The sequence below is a fragment of the Saccopteryx leptura genome, chromosome 13, assembly GCF_036850995.1.
Source record: "Saccopteryx leptura isolate mSacLep1 chromosome 13, mSacLep1_pri_phased_curated, whole genome shotgun sequence".
In the NCBI taxonomy this organism is placed as follows: Eukaryota; Metazoa; Chordata; class Mammalia; order Chiroptera; family Emballonuridae; genus Saccopteryx; species Saccopteryx leptura.
In genome coordinates, this window is record NC_089515.1 from 37,851,428 (window position 1) to 37,864,871 (window position 13,444).

The window sequence follows — 13,444 nt, forward strand, 5'->3', positions numbered from 1 at the left end:
GCAAATAAGAGGTGATGATGATGGTGATGGTGAAAAAGATGATTTTCCTTTATCAAGTGTAAGGCCAGTGGCCACGGCTGTCGTGGCCGTGAACATGCAGGTTCACATTGGATTCAGGCAGATGGTAAAGGAACTGTGGAGCTGGAGGATGGTGGATCATTCTGTTTATTAAAGTCCCATAACAGCAGACAAGCAAAAAAAGCAGGGAAGACTGCTTCCCTTTCTCTTAGGGCTCCCAAAGCCCCGACTCACTCTCTGGCTTTCTCAGAGTCATAGGCCTCCACCAGCCTCAGCAGGGTACCCAAGCCCCTTAGCTCTCTCTTTCTCTCTTTCTCTTTCTGTCTCTCCACTCTCTCTTCACTCATCCTAGCAAAACAGGCTGTATCTGGGTCCATTGCTATATTCAGTTTTTTGTTGAATCAGAGTTCATTGCTAATATTAGTTTTTTTCTTTTTGTATCATGATCCAATGCTAGATTTAATTTTTTGTTGTATCTGGGTCCATTGCTAAAATTAGTTTTTTTGTTGTGTCCGGGTCCATTGCTAGATTTAGTTATTCTTTGTATCAAGGTTCGTTGCTAGATTTACTTTTTGTTATATCAGGGTCAATTGTTAAAATTAGTTTTTTCTTTGTATCCAGGTCCATTGCTAGATTAAGTTTTTAGTTTTATCAGGGTTCATTGCTAGACTTAGTTTGTCATTGTATCAGGGTCCACTGCTACATTTAGATTTTTGTTGTATCAGGGCCCATTGCTGGATTTAGTATTTCGTTGTATCAGGGTCCACTGCAAAAATTAGTGTCTTCGTTATATCAGGGTCCATTGCTAAACTTAGATTTTTGTTGTATCAGAGTCCATTGGTTTTTTTGTTTGTTTGTTTGTTTGTATTTTTCTGAAGTTGGAAACGGGAAGGCAGTCAGACAGACTCCTGCATGCGCCTGACCGGGATCCACCCAGCATGCCCACCAGGGGGCGATGCTCTGCCCATCTAGGGCGTCGCTCCGTTGCAACCAGAGCCATTCCAGCACCCAAGGCAGAGGCCACAGAGCCATCCCCAGCGCCCAGGCCATCCTTGCTCCAGTGGAGCCCTGGCTGAGGGAGGACAAGAGAGAGACAGAGAGGAAGGAGAGGGGGAGGGGTGGAAAAGCAGATGGGCACTTCTCCTGTGTGCCCTGGGCGGGAATTGAACCTGGGACTCCTGCATGCCAGGCCGATGCTCCACCACCAAGCCAACCAGCCAGGTTGTTGTTAAAATTGTTAAAATTAGTTTTTTCGTTGTATCAGGATCCATTGCTAAATTAAAGTTTTTGTTGTATCAGGCTACATTGCTATATTTAGTTATTGTTGTATCAGGTCCCTTGCTAAAATTGCTATTTTGTATTATCAAGGTGCATTGCTAGATTTAGTTTTTCATTCTATCAGGGTCCATTTGCTAAAATTAGTTTTTTCATTGTATCATGGTCCAATGTTAGATTTGTTATTTGTTGTAATAGAGTCCCCTTTTTATTTATTTTTTATTTTTTATTTTTTTATTTATTCATTTTAGAAAGGAAAGAGAGAGGAGAGAGAGAAGGGGGGAGGAGCAGGAAGCATCAACTCCCATATGTGCCTTGACCAGGCAAGCCCAGGGTTTCGAACCAGCAACCTCAGCATTTCCAGGTCGACGCTTTATCCACTGCGCCACCACAGGTCAGGCATAGAGTCCCCTTTTAATATTACTCTTATTATTGTATCAGGGTTCATTGCTAGATTAATTTTTGTTGTTGTTGTATTTTTCTGAAGCTGGAAACGGGGAGGCAGTCAGACAGACTCCTGCATGCGCCCGACAGGGATCCACCCGGCACGCCCACCAGGGGGCGATGCTCTGCCCATCCGGGGCATCGCTCTGTCGCGACCAGAGTCACTCTAGCACCTGAGGCAGAAGCCAAGGAGCCATCCCCAGCGCCCGGGCCATCTTTTGCTCCAATGGAGCCTTGGCTGTGGGAGGGGAAGAGAGAGACAGAGAGGAAGGAGAGGGGGAGGGGTGGAGAAGCAGATGGGCGCCTCTCCTGTGTGCCCTGGCCGGGAATCGAACCCGGGACTCCTGCATGCCAGGCCAATGCTCTACCACTGAGCCAACTGGCCAGGGCTAGATTAAATATTTTGTTGTATCAGTGTAAATTGCTAGATTTAGTTTTTCGTTGTATCGGATTCAATAGCTAAAATTTGTTTTTTCACTGTATCAGGGTCCATTGCTAGATTTAGTTTTTCATTGAATCAAGGTTCATTACTATATTTAGATTTTCGTTGTACCAGGGCCCATTGTTAAAATTAATTTTGTTTTTTCTCATTGCCCATTGCTAGATTTAGTTCTTCGTTGTATCCGGGTCCATTGTTAAAATTAGTTTTTTCGTTGTATCAGGATCCATTGCTAAATTAAAATATTTGTTGTATCAGGGTACATTGCTAGATTTAGTTATCGTTGAATCAGATTTATTCCTAAAATGGGTTTTTTTGTATTATCAGGGTCCATTGCTAAATTTAGTTTTTCAGTGTATCAGGGTCCTTTGCTAGATTTAGTTTTCTGTTGTATCACTGTCTATTGCTAGATTTAGTTTCTTGTATTAGTGTCCATTGCTAGATTTGTTTTTTGTTGTATCAAGTTCCATTTTTAAAGTTAGTTTTTCGATGTATTATGATCCATTGCTAGATTTAATTTTTTGCTGTATCATGGTTCATTGCTAAAATTAGTTTTTTTTATTTTATCACGGTCCATGCTAGATTTAATTTTTTGTGTTTTTTTTGTTTTGTTTTTTGTATTTTTCCGAAGCTGGAAATGGGGAGAGACAGTCAGACTCCCGCATGTGCCTGACCGGGATCCACCCGGCACGCCCACCAGGGGCGACGCTCTGCCCACCAGGGGGCGATGCTCTGCCCCTCCGGGCCTCGCTCCGCCGTGACCAGAGCCACTCTAGCGCCTGGGGCAGAAGCCAAGGAGCCATCCCCAGCGCCCGGGCCATCTTTGCTCCAATAGAGCCTTGGCTGCGGGAGGGGAAGAGAGAGACAGAGAGGAAGGAGGGGGGAGGGGGTGGAGAAGCAAATGGGTGCTTCTCCTATGTGCCCTGGCCGGGAATCGAACCCGGGTCCCCTGCACGCCAGGCCGACGCTCTACCGCTAAGCTAACCGGCCAGGGCCGCTTAATTTTTTGTTGTATCAGGATTCCTGGCTAAAATTAGGTTCAAGTTTCCTGAGTTAGCATGTGTATATTTTGGATTGCTTTAAAATTAACTTCCGCTTAGTTGTTCCATTTAGCTGTGAACTTTTTGGTCGCTTCTCTTAGGAGCTGAGACCTGGGTGGAACCCACAACCTTGGCACACAGGGAGGACACTCCATGCACTGAGACATTGGTCAGGGCACCAGAGGTGTATTTATTTTATTTTTTCATAATTATCTTTTAGCCAAAATAATTTTAGAATTCCAATTGTAATGTATGTTGCAGGTTATTTAAAATGGTATTTAATAACTATAAGTACTTCCTGGTTTATCTGTTAATACTGATTTCAAGGTTAACTGTTATGAGAATAGGAAACATGGGTTATGTCATTTCAAATCTTTGAAGTTTGTTGTCATTTGCTTTATAGTGCAATTTGGTCCCTTTTAAATATACTCTCGGTGTGTGTCTCTACGAACAGGGGTGGGTGGGTATTATCTATCAGTGGTCGACCCACTTACTTGCTGTAAAGCCAGTATCCATGGCCACCATCACAGCTGCCTGGCCCGTGCAGGTTCGCATTTGATTCGGACAACCAGTAATGAAACAATGGAGCCAAGAACTGGTGGGCCATTAGCTTTAATCCTAGCTTGCACCTGGCGGGCAAGAAATACACACAGTGGGAAAACACTTCCCTTTCCATTCAGGGCTCCCAAAGCCACTGACTTATCCGAGTTTCCTAGAATCAAAGGTTTCTACCTCACCAGCCTTATTCACCTCTGTTCCCCCATCTCCTTCTCTCTGCACAAACTCTGCACAAACTGGCTTCTCCTTCAGCACTCCACCATCTTGGCTGCTTCTCCTCTCCTCCACGTGGCCTTTCTCTGCTCTTCTCCAGCATGGGCTCCTCTGCCCCATTTTATAGTGTAGAAATCAAAACCTTTAATTCAATATACAAACAAGGAAGTCTCTGATACAAAGTCACTTATGTGAGGCATAATGGGATTCCTCATGAGAGTGTACCACATCATGCAACAGTCAAGGGTGTGGGGGAAAGCTTCGTTTTGAAACTAAGCCTTAGGCTATAATGACCCTGCCTGCTTACAGCCTTTCCCCCACACCCAATGCAAACTATAAGTGAGCAAACATATATATCATATTTACAAACTTATTTGACCGACACCTGCTTAATTTAAGTATGATTTTTACCTCTGTACTAATTTTCTTTTTTTTTTTTTTTTAAATAAATTTTTATTAATGGTATTGGGATGACATTAATAAATCAGGGTACATATATTCAAAGAAAACATTTCTAGGTTATTTTGTCATTAAATTGTGTTGCATACCCCTCGCCCAAAGTCAGATTGTCCCTCGCCACCCTCTATCTAGTTCTCTGTGCCCCTCCCCCTCCCCCTAACTCTCCCCCTGTCCTCCCTCCCCCCACCCCTGGTAACCACCACACTCTTGTCCATGTCTCTTAGTCTCCTTTTTATGTTCCACCAATGTATGGAATCATGTAGTTCTTGCTTTTTTCTGATTCACTTATTTCACTCCTTATAATGTTATCAAGATCCCACCATTTTGCTGTAAATGATCTGATGTCATCGTTTCTTATGGCTTTTTTTTTTTTTTTTTTTTTTTTTTTGAGGGAATCTGTTGGTTCTGAAAGAGGAGGGGGGTTTTTGTTTTTTTTTTTAGAGATAGAGAGAGAATCAGAGAGAGGGATAGACAGGAACAGAGAGAGATGAGAAGCATAAATCATTAGTTTTTCGTTGCAACACCTTAGTTGTTCATTGGTTGCTTTCTCATATGCGCCTTGACCGTGGGCCTTCAGCAGACTGAGGAACTCCTTGCTGGAGCCAGCGACCTTGGGTCCAAGCTGGTGGGCTTTGCTCAAACTAGATGAGCCCACACTCAAGCTGGCGACCTCAGGGTCTTGAACCTGGGTTCTCCACATCCCAGTCCAAAGCTCTATTCACTGCACCACCGCTTGGTCAGGCTGAAAGAGGTATTTTCTATCCCTAAATGAGAGAGTTGGAGGAAAGCCATGGCTATGCCCTGGCCGGGTAGCTCAGTTAAGCAGAGCATCCTTCTGATATGCCAAGCGTGTAGGCCTGATCCTCAGGGGACATCCAAGAATTAAACAGTGAATGCATGAGACCATAGGTACTGTTCATATTTGGAGTTCAGCCATTCTAACAGGTGTGGGTGCCATATTATTGTAGTTTGAATTTGTCATTCCCTAATGTTATATATCAGTCAGAGCTTATTTTTGTAAGGTTAGGTACTTGATCTTGTCGACATAAGAAACATGAAACTTTGGGATTTTTTAGGAGTTTATTTGAGCTTAAATGACTCCAAACATTTGGGATGAAGATCTCCAATCCTGGAGAGACCTCTCAGCGTAGCAATTTCTTTTTTATTTATTTATTTTTTTTTTCAAAATCATTTTAGAGGCCTGACCTGTGGTGGCGCAGTGGATAAAGCGTCGACCTGGAATGCTGAGGTCGCTGGTTCAAAACCCTGGGCCTGCCTGGTCAAGGCACATATGGGAGTTGATGCTTCCTGCTCCTCCCCCCTTCTCTCTCTCTCTCTCTCTCTCTCTCTTCTCTAAAAAAATGAATAAATAAAAAAAATCATTTTAGAGAGTGGAGAGAGAGAGACAGAGAGAGAAAGGGGGAGGAGCAGAAAGCATCAAATTCCATAAGTGCTTTGACCAGGCAAGCCCAGTCTTTTTTTTTTTTTTTAATTATTTGTTTGTTTGCTTGTTTTATTTTAGAGGGTAGAGGGAGGGAGAGAGAGAGAGCGCGCGCGAGAAAGAGCGAGAGAGGTCATTTCTTTAATGCATGTGAAATAAAAAAAAAGAGGGAAGATTTCAGGAGGGCCTGAGAGCCAGAGCTGGACGGGATGAGCAAATAGGGAAGAGCCTGTGCTATCACCGTTTTGTAGGAGGGGACTGTCAGGGGGCAGGTCAAAGGTATGATCCTATAGATGCACAGAGTCGCCAGACATAGCTGTGATGGCAAAGAGAAACCTTTTGGTAAAGAAGTGATCTGCCAGGGCTGTGAGATCCCACCTCCACCAACTGTTCAATTCGGAAGTTTCTATTGGATCAGGAGGTGGTCCCAGCCACGGAACCCTTTCTTGTCCACACTGTGTTCCTCCGCCTGGTGTCTGTTTAAATACGAATTCATTTTCCATGGGGCTATTTGTTTTAGAGTGCTATGTGAATATTGACCAGAAATGCATTGTAGTTTTGTCGGTTTATGGAGCAGAAATGTTTCATCAGGTATTTGTTGAATAAGATGTTCTCTCCAGTTTTGGCTTGTGTTTTTATTATGTGAATAATTTTATTTTAAGAGTTGATTCTAATTTTATAAAGTCCCTGGCTTTTTCTATTTCGATGGGTCCCTGAAACCTAGAAGAACGGTGAGGGGCGTGGTGGGCCCTGAGGCCGGAGGTGCGGGGGAAGGAGGCGGGGAGAGGCGGGTGCGGGGCGGGCTCAGGCACGCGCAGTCCGGACCGCGGTGGGAAGAGGCACCGGGACCACCGCTGGGTGGGCTCCGAGGGAGACGGTCGCCGAGGCGGGTTGAAGGTGAGGTGCATTCGATGTACTAACGTGGGTTGTGAAGGAAAAGTGAGAAAGTGGAGAACCGTCTAGTTTTCTTTCTTGCTCATCTGTGTAGGGGAGGCTGTTAAGAGTTGCCTGTGTATCGGTGCGCGGTGTTTTTATTACGTTTCAGTTCCAATGGCATTGTAACCGCCAGTTTAATTTTATTTTGTGGGTTATTGAGAAGTGCATTTGATAACTTGTAGCGATAAGGGCTGTGTAGTTACTTTTTGTTGCGCATTTCTAGAGGAAACGCCAGGAGGGGAAGATGCATCCTTCCTATGTGTTACCACCTGAGTCCAGTCTAACGCGGTTTTCAAATATGCCGTCAGCGCGATACCCTGGCGCCCTCCTGTGGACATCTCGGGGAATGACACCATAGCGCGGGTGCACAGTACGCCCTCCTGTGGACATCTCGGGGAATGACACCGTAGCGCAGGTGCACAGTAGAGCGGGCTGTGTAGTTACTTTTTGTTGCGCATTTCTAGAGGAAACGCCAGGAGGGGAAGATGCATCCTTCCTATGTGTTACCACCGGAGTCCAGTCTAACGCGATTTTCAAATATGCCGTCAGCGCGATACCCTGGCGCCCTCCTGTGGACATATCGGGGAATGATACCGTAGCTCAGGTGCGCAATACGCCCTCCTGTGGACACCTCGGGGAATGACACCGTAGCGCAGGTGCACAGTACGCCCTCCTGTGGACATCTCAGGGAATGACACCGTAGCGCAGGTGCACAGTAGAACGGATCCTCTACGAAGGCAGAATCCACTCTGCCGTTCACGTAAGGTTTTTTTCTGTCCTTACCAATTTTTTTTAATTTTATTTATTCATTTGAGATAGGAGAGAGAGAGAGAGAAGGGGGAAGGAACAGGAAGCATCAACTCCCATATGTGCCTTGACCAGGCAGACCAGGGTTTCAAACCAGGTTTCAAACGACCTCAGTGTTCCAAGTCGATGCTTTATCCACTGCGCCACCACAGACCAGGCCTGTCCTTACCGATTTTTTTTGAAGCGGGGTGCCTATCGTTTTTAAAGAAGTGACGGTCCGTCTCTAAATGAGAGAAGTGTGTTGAATAAATTTCAATGAGGGCCCTGGCCGGTTGGCTCAGCGGTAGAGCGTCGGCCTAGCGTGCGGAGGACCCGGGTTCGATTCCCGGCCAGGGCACACAGGAGAAGCGCCCATTTGCTTCTCCACCCCTCCGCCGCACTTTCCTCTCTGTCTCTCTCTTCCCCTCCCGCAGCTGAGGCTCCATTGGAGCAAAGATGGCCCGGGCGCTGGGGATGGCTCCTTGGCCTCTGCCCCAGGCGCTAGAGTGGCTCTGGTCGCAACATGGCGACGCCCAGGATGGGCAGAGCATCGCCCCCTGGTGGGCAGAGCATCGCCCCATGGTGGGCGTGCCGGGTGGATCCCGGTCGGGCGCATGCAGGAGTCTGTCTGACTGTCTCTCCCTGTTTCCAGCTTCAGAAAAATGAAAAAAAAAAAAATTTTTTTCAATGATAATTTTTCTTTTTTTTTTTTTTGTAACTGTGCTTGCTGTAAGTGGGAATTTATGTTACGGAGTTTATAATAAGTACAGGAAAAGTTGGAACTACGGAGTGAATGAAGCTTATCAGTAGGAAGCGCTACTGTTTAGTGATGTTTTTTTTTTTTAATTTATTCATTTTAGAGAGGAGAGAGAGAGGGAGAGAGAGGAGAGAGAGACAGGGGGGAGGAGTTGGAAGCATCAACTCCCATATGTGCCTTAACCAGGCAAGCCCAGGATTTCAAACCGGCGACCTCAGCATTTCCAGGTCTACGCTTTATCCACTGCGCCACCACAGGTCAGGCTACAGTGATGGGTTTTGCCCTCAATCGTAACAATAGTTGTATAATACCTATTTGTATAACGTTTGTGTTGGGCAGATAAAATATATTATGCTCACTTTGTTAAAGATGGCGCTGCCCACGTGGAGGCCGTTGCCCAGGTGATATTAATGTGTGTTGGGGGCAGGCTGTGGGCAGGCAGGATCGTTGTAGCCTGGGGCTTGGTTTTGGGATTAAGTCTTTCCCACCTTTTTGATGTGGGGTGGTACAATCCAATCATGCCTCAGAGAAGTGACTTTGTATTAGAGATTTCCGTATTTTATATATTGGATTAAAGGTCTGGATTTCTACACTATAAAATGGGGGCAGAACGGGATCTTACTCTCTTGGTTCCTGAGACTATCATTAGAGAGGAGAGAGCAGAGAGCAGAAAGAGGCCATGTGGCCAGGAGAAGCAGCCAAGATGGCAGAGTGCTGAGAGAGAAGCCAGTTTGGGCGTAGTTTGTGCAGGGAGAAGGAAGGAGATGGGGAACAGAGGTGATTAAGTCTGGTGAGCTAGAAACCTTTGATTCTAGGAAACTCGGATAAGTCAATAGCTTGTGAGCACTGAATGTGAGTGGGTTTTGGAGCCCAGTGTGTGTGTTTACTTGCCTACCGGGTGCAAGCTAGGATTAAAGATGTTGGCCCATCAGTTTTGGGCTCCGTTGTTTCTTTACCGACTGTCCGAATCCAATGCGAACCTGCATGGGCCAGGCTGCTGTGATGGTGGCCACTGGCTCCTGGCTTTACAGTTTGCCTAATACAGGAAGGTTCCACGGTAGGTTTTCCGTTGTGACTATGAGAAGGAATTAATAATTGTATTCATATTTATTATTGTATTATTTTCAATAGAATGACTGTCACCCTTTATCTGCCCCACCCCATAGAACTTTTTGCTCCATTTCCCTTGCAATCTGCGCGTCTCTTTTACGGTTATTGCATTTTAGAATGTCGCCTCTGTTGTGTTTCCTGTTTATATTCTCTAAAGCAGTGTTTTTCAACCAGTGTGCTGCGGCACTGATGTGGGGAAATTAAACATGGGTCCCCAAACTACGGCCTGCATGCTGGATACGGCCCGCGGAGGCTATTTATCCAGCTCGTGGCCAGCCGCCTCCATCTGAACATAAACATTCCCTCACAATCCCTCCAGCTATCAGTGACAGGAAGAGTGGAGGCACAGGGAATGCTAACTGACCAATCACCTTCTAGGATTCATCCCAACCACTAGCGATGAACCAATAGTAGGCCGCCTCTCATCCACACCCAGGAAGGTCCGCGCTCGGCCTGCCACGCACTTGTCATTGTGTGGCCGCGGTGAGTAGTTGAAGCTGCTACTCCTCCCCATGGTCCCGATTTCTAATCCTGGTCAGGACTGGAGGTAAATGTTGCCACCACTAGATGAAGCCTCAGCCTCAGCTGGTTATGTCTATCCTGATGGTGTATATAGATATTTGACCTTTTTATTTTTAAAAAAGGCCCCCGCAGAGGGTGATATACAATGCATCACAATGTTATCTAACTTTAAAGCTAAAGTTTGCTGATCTCCCTTTGGACAGTTTTTGATTATCTGTTGCCAAGGAGTTCCCCATTCTGGCCAACAAAGCTATTTTGACATTGCTCCCGTTTTCAACCACATATCTATGTGAGCTGAGCTTCTCAAGCTTGACTGCAATAAAAACTAAAAACAGAGAGAGACTGAGAACTGTTGAGGAAGAGCTTCGTGTGTGTCTTTCCTGCCAGGATATCCCTTTTGTGTTCATCGAAACAGGCCCAGGTTTCACACTGAGTGAGTATAAATACATTTAGAAACTATATTATTAACTATATGTATAATATGTACTGTGTTAGAGTGTCATTTTGTGTCATTTTGGTAGGTGGTGTGCCCCAGGATTTTGTAAATGTAAAAAATGTGCCGTGGCTCGAAAAAGGTTGAAAATCACTGCTCTAAAGAAGGCCTTTTCAATGGTAGTTTTTAGTTTTATGAAGTGTCAATTTATTTTGCTGAAGTAAACGTGAACGATTGTACCTGGTTCAGGGCTGTTTTATGTAAATGACCCATTGAAACTGAAGTGGTGTGTGCGCTGCCGGGCTTGTCAGGTCGCCTAAGGCTGGCCTGTAGGGAGGTGAGAGGTGGGGCCCAGGCGGAGATGCGGGGCGGGGCTGGGCCGGGGAAATCGGGATGCGGGCAGGTGGGAAGGTTTGAGATGAGGTGCAGGGGAAGAGGCACCAAGTCGGTAGAGCTGAGGTGCGGCGCTGCCGGGCGGGGGCTGCTGTTCACGGATCTGGAGGTGCAGAGCTCGGATAAACGTGAGTGGAGCCCCGGGCCGAGGGTAACACGGGAGGGATAGAGGGAATGCGAGAGAGCGAGAGGTTCGGGAAGGAGGTGCAGCCAGCCGCGAGGCAAGAAGAGCTTCCAGACTGTTTATAGGGAATACGCGTCAGCTCCCCACGTGAGATCAGCAAAATGACTTGCTGTTTGTTTGTATTGTATGTTACTCTTCATCCTGTTTCATGTAGAGTAGGGTTTGTCTTCTGAGTACAACTGAGCTTTTGGGCAGGATCATTGTGTGCCCTGGGGGAACGTCCTCTGCATTGTAGGTGCTTGTGAGGAACTGTTCCTTCTGCTCACTGCATGGAATTAACATCCAGCCGGATCCCCATGCTCTTGTCTTGATGATATTAAACCGCGCCATGTTGGCCGGCATATTCACCTTTGTCTGAAAGCACAGCCCTGGAAGCTCTGAGGGATCTGGACTTGGAAGTAGTATTTTCATCATCGTTCTTTTGAAATTATTCTGTAAGGCTATCATTGATTTAATTTCATGGGGTTTTTTATGTTCATTTGATAACATGTCTATGTGATGATACTGTCATCACCTTCCTACAGGGTTCTAGATGAAGGGTCAGAAGAGCTATAAAGAAAGTTCATGGAACTTTAGTCCATTGAAATGTGTAGGAAGGTGGTCTATCATCCAATAGGGTCAGTTTTTATTTTATTTTATTTTATTTTTTGTATTTTTCTGAAGTTGGAAACAGGGAGGCAGTCAGACTCCCGCATGCACCCGACCGGGATCCACCCGACATGCCCACCAGGGGGCGATGCTCTGCCCATCTAGGGCGTTACTCTGTTGCAACCAGAGCCATTCTAGTGCCTGAGGCAGAGGCCATGGAGCCATCCTCAGCACCCAGGCCAACTTTTTGCTCCAATGGAGCCTTGGCTGCAGGAGGGGAAGAGAGAGACAGAGAGGAAGGAGAGGGGAGAAGCAGATGGGTACTTCTCCTGTGTGCCCTGGCTGGGAATCGAACCCAGGACTCCTGCACGCCAGGCCGACGCTCTACCACTGAGCCAACCGGCCAGGGCCCAATAGGGTCCGTTTTTAAGAAGTGGCAAGCATTCTTGCAAGCCTGCTAGATTTGAATATTTATTTTTTTACAGATTTTTTGGTTGCATGCATCACTTTCAAAAGCTATTCTCCAGCCCTAGCCGGTTGGCTCAGCAGTAGAGCATCAGCCTGGCGTGCGGGGAACCCGGATTCGATTCCCGGCCAAGGCACATAGGAGAAGCGCCCATTTGCTTCTCCACCCAAAGATGGCCCGGGCACTGGGGATGGCTCCTTGGCCTCTGCCCCAGGCGCTAGAGTGGCTCTGGTCGGGGCAGAGCATCGCCCCCTGGTGGGCAGAGCGTCGCCCCTGGTGGGCGTGCCGGGTGGATCCCGGTCGGGCGCATGTGGGAGTCTGTCTGACTGTCTCTCCCCGTTTCCAGCTTCAGAAAAATACAAAAAAAAAAAAAAAAAAAAAAAAAGCTATTCTCCGCCTGACCTGTGGTGGCGCAGTGGATAAAGTGTCGACCTGGAAATGCTGAGGTCGCCGGTTCGAAACCCTGGGCATGCCTGGCCAAGGCACATATGGGAGTTGATGCTTCCAGCTCCTCCCCTTCTCTCTCTTTGTCTCTCTCTCCTCTCTAAAATGAATAAATAAAATAAAAAAATAAAAAAGCTATTCTCCATTGCTGATTGAGAGAGGTGTGTTCAATTACCTTTTATAATTATGAATATTTGTATTTTCTCTTTTAGGTGTGTGTCATTTGAGTTTGTTAACGAATTGCATGTGAGTATAGCTATTCTTGGTCAACTGACCTGTTAAAAGGATTTTTTGTTATTTATAGAACCATTTTTTGCATTGAAATCTACTGCATGTTACCCAAATATTTTTGGTGGTTGTTTTTAGTTCTTTCAATGTCTTGCTGTCTTATGTCGAAGGCAGCTCCAGGGTTTTCTATTAGTTGTGGGTGGCTGTTAACTTCCAAAAGGAAGTGATTTCAGTGGATGTCAGGATATAGGGGCACAATTTATTTTCTCACATGGTTGTTTTGATACCAGTTACTATATCATGATAATTTTTTTTCTTCATGTAAAAAGAAACCTTTGTCATATATAATATGTATCTGAATTTGCATCCATTACTTTGTGACAATAATTAGGCTATTTATGTTTATTGATAAGGAGTTAGCCCAGCAGTTCATTTTAGTAGCTTTATGCCACAAGGAAATTATTCAATGTATTCGTGCTTTCTTCTGTTCATTGCTTTTTGTATAATTTCCCTATTTTTTTTTTTTTTTTTTTACAGAAATGGAGAGTGAGTCAGAGAGAGGGATAGACAGGGACAGACAGACAGGAACGGAGAGAGATGAGAAGCATCAATCATTAGTTTTTCATTGCACGTTGCAACACTTTAGTTGTTCATTGATTGCTTTCTTATATGTGCCTTGACTGTGGGCCTTCAGCAGACCGAGTAACTCC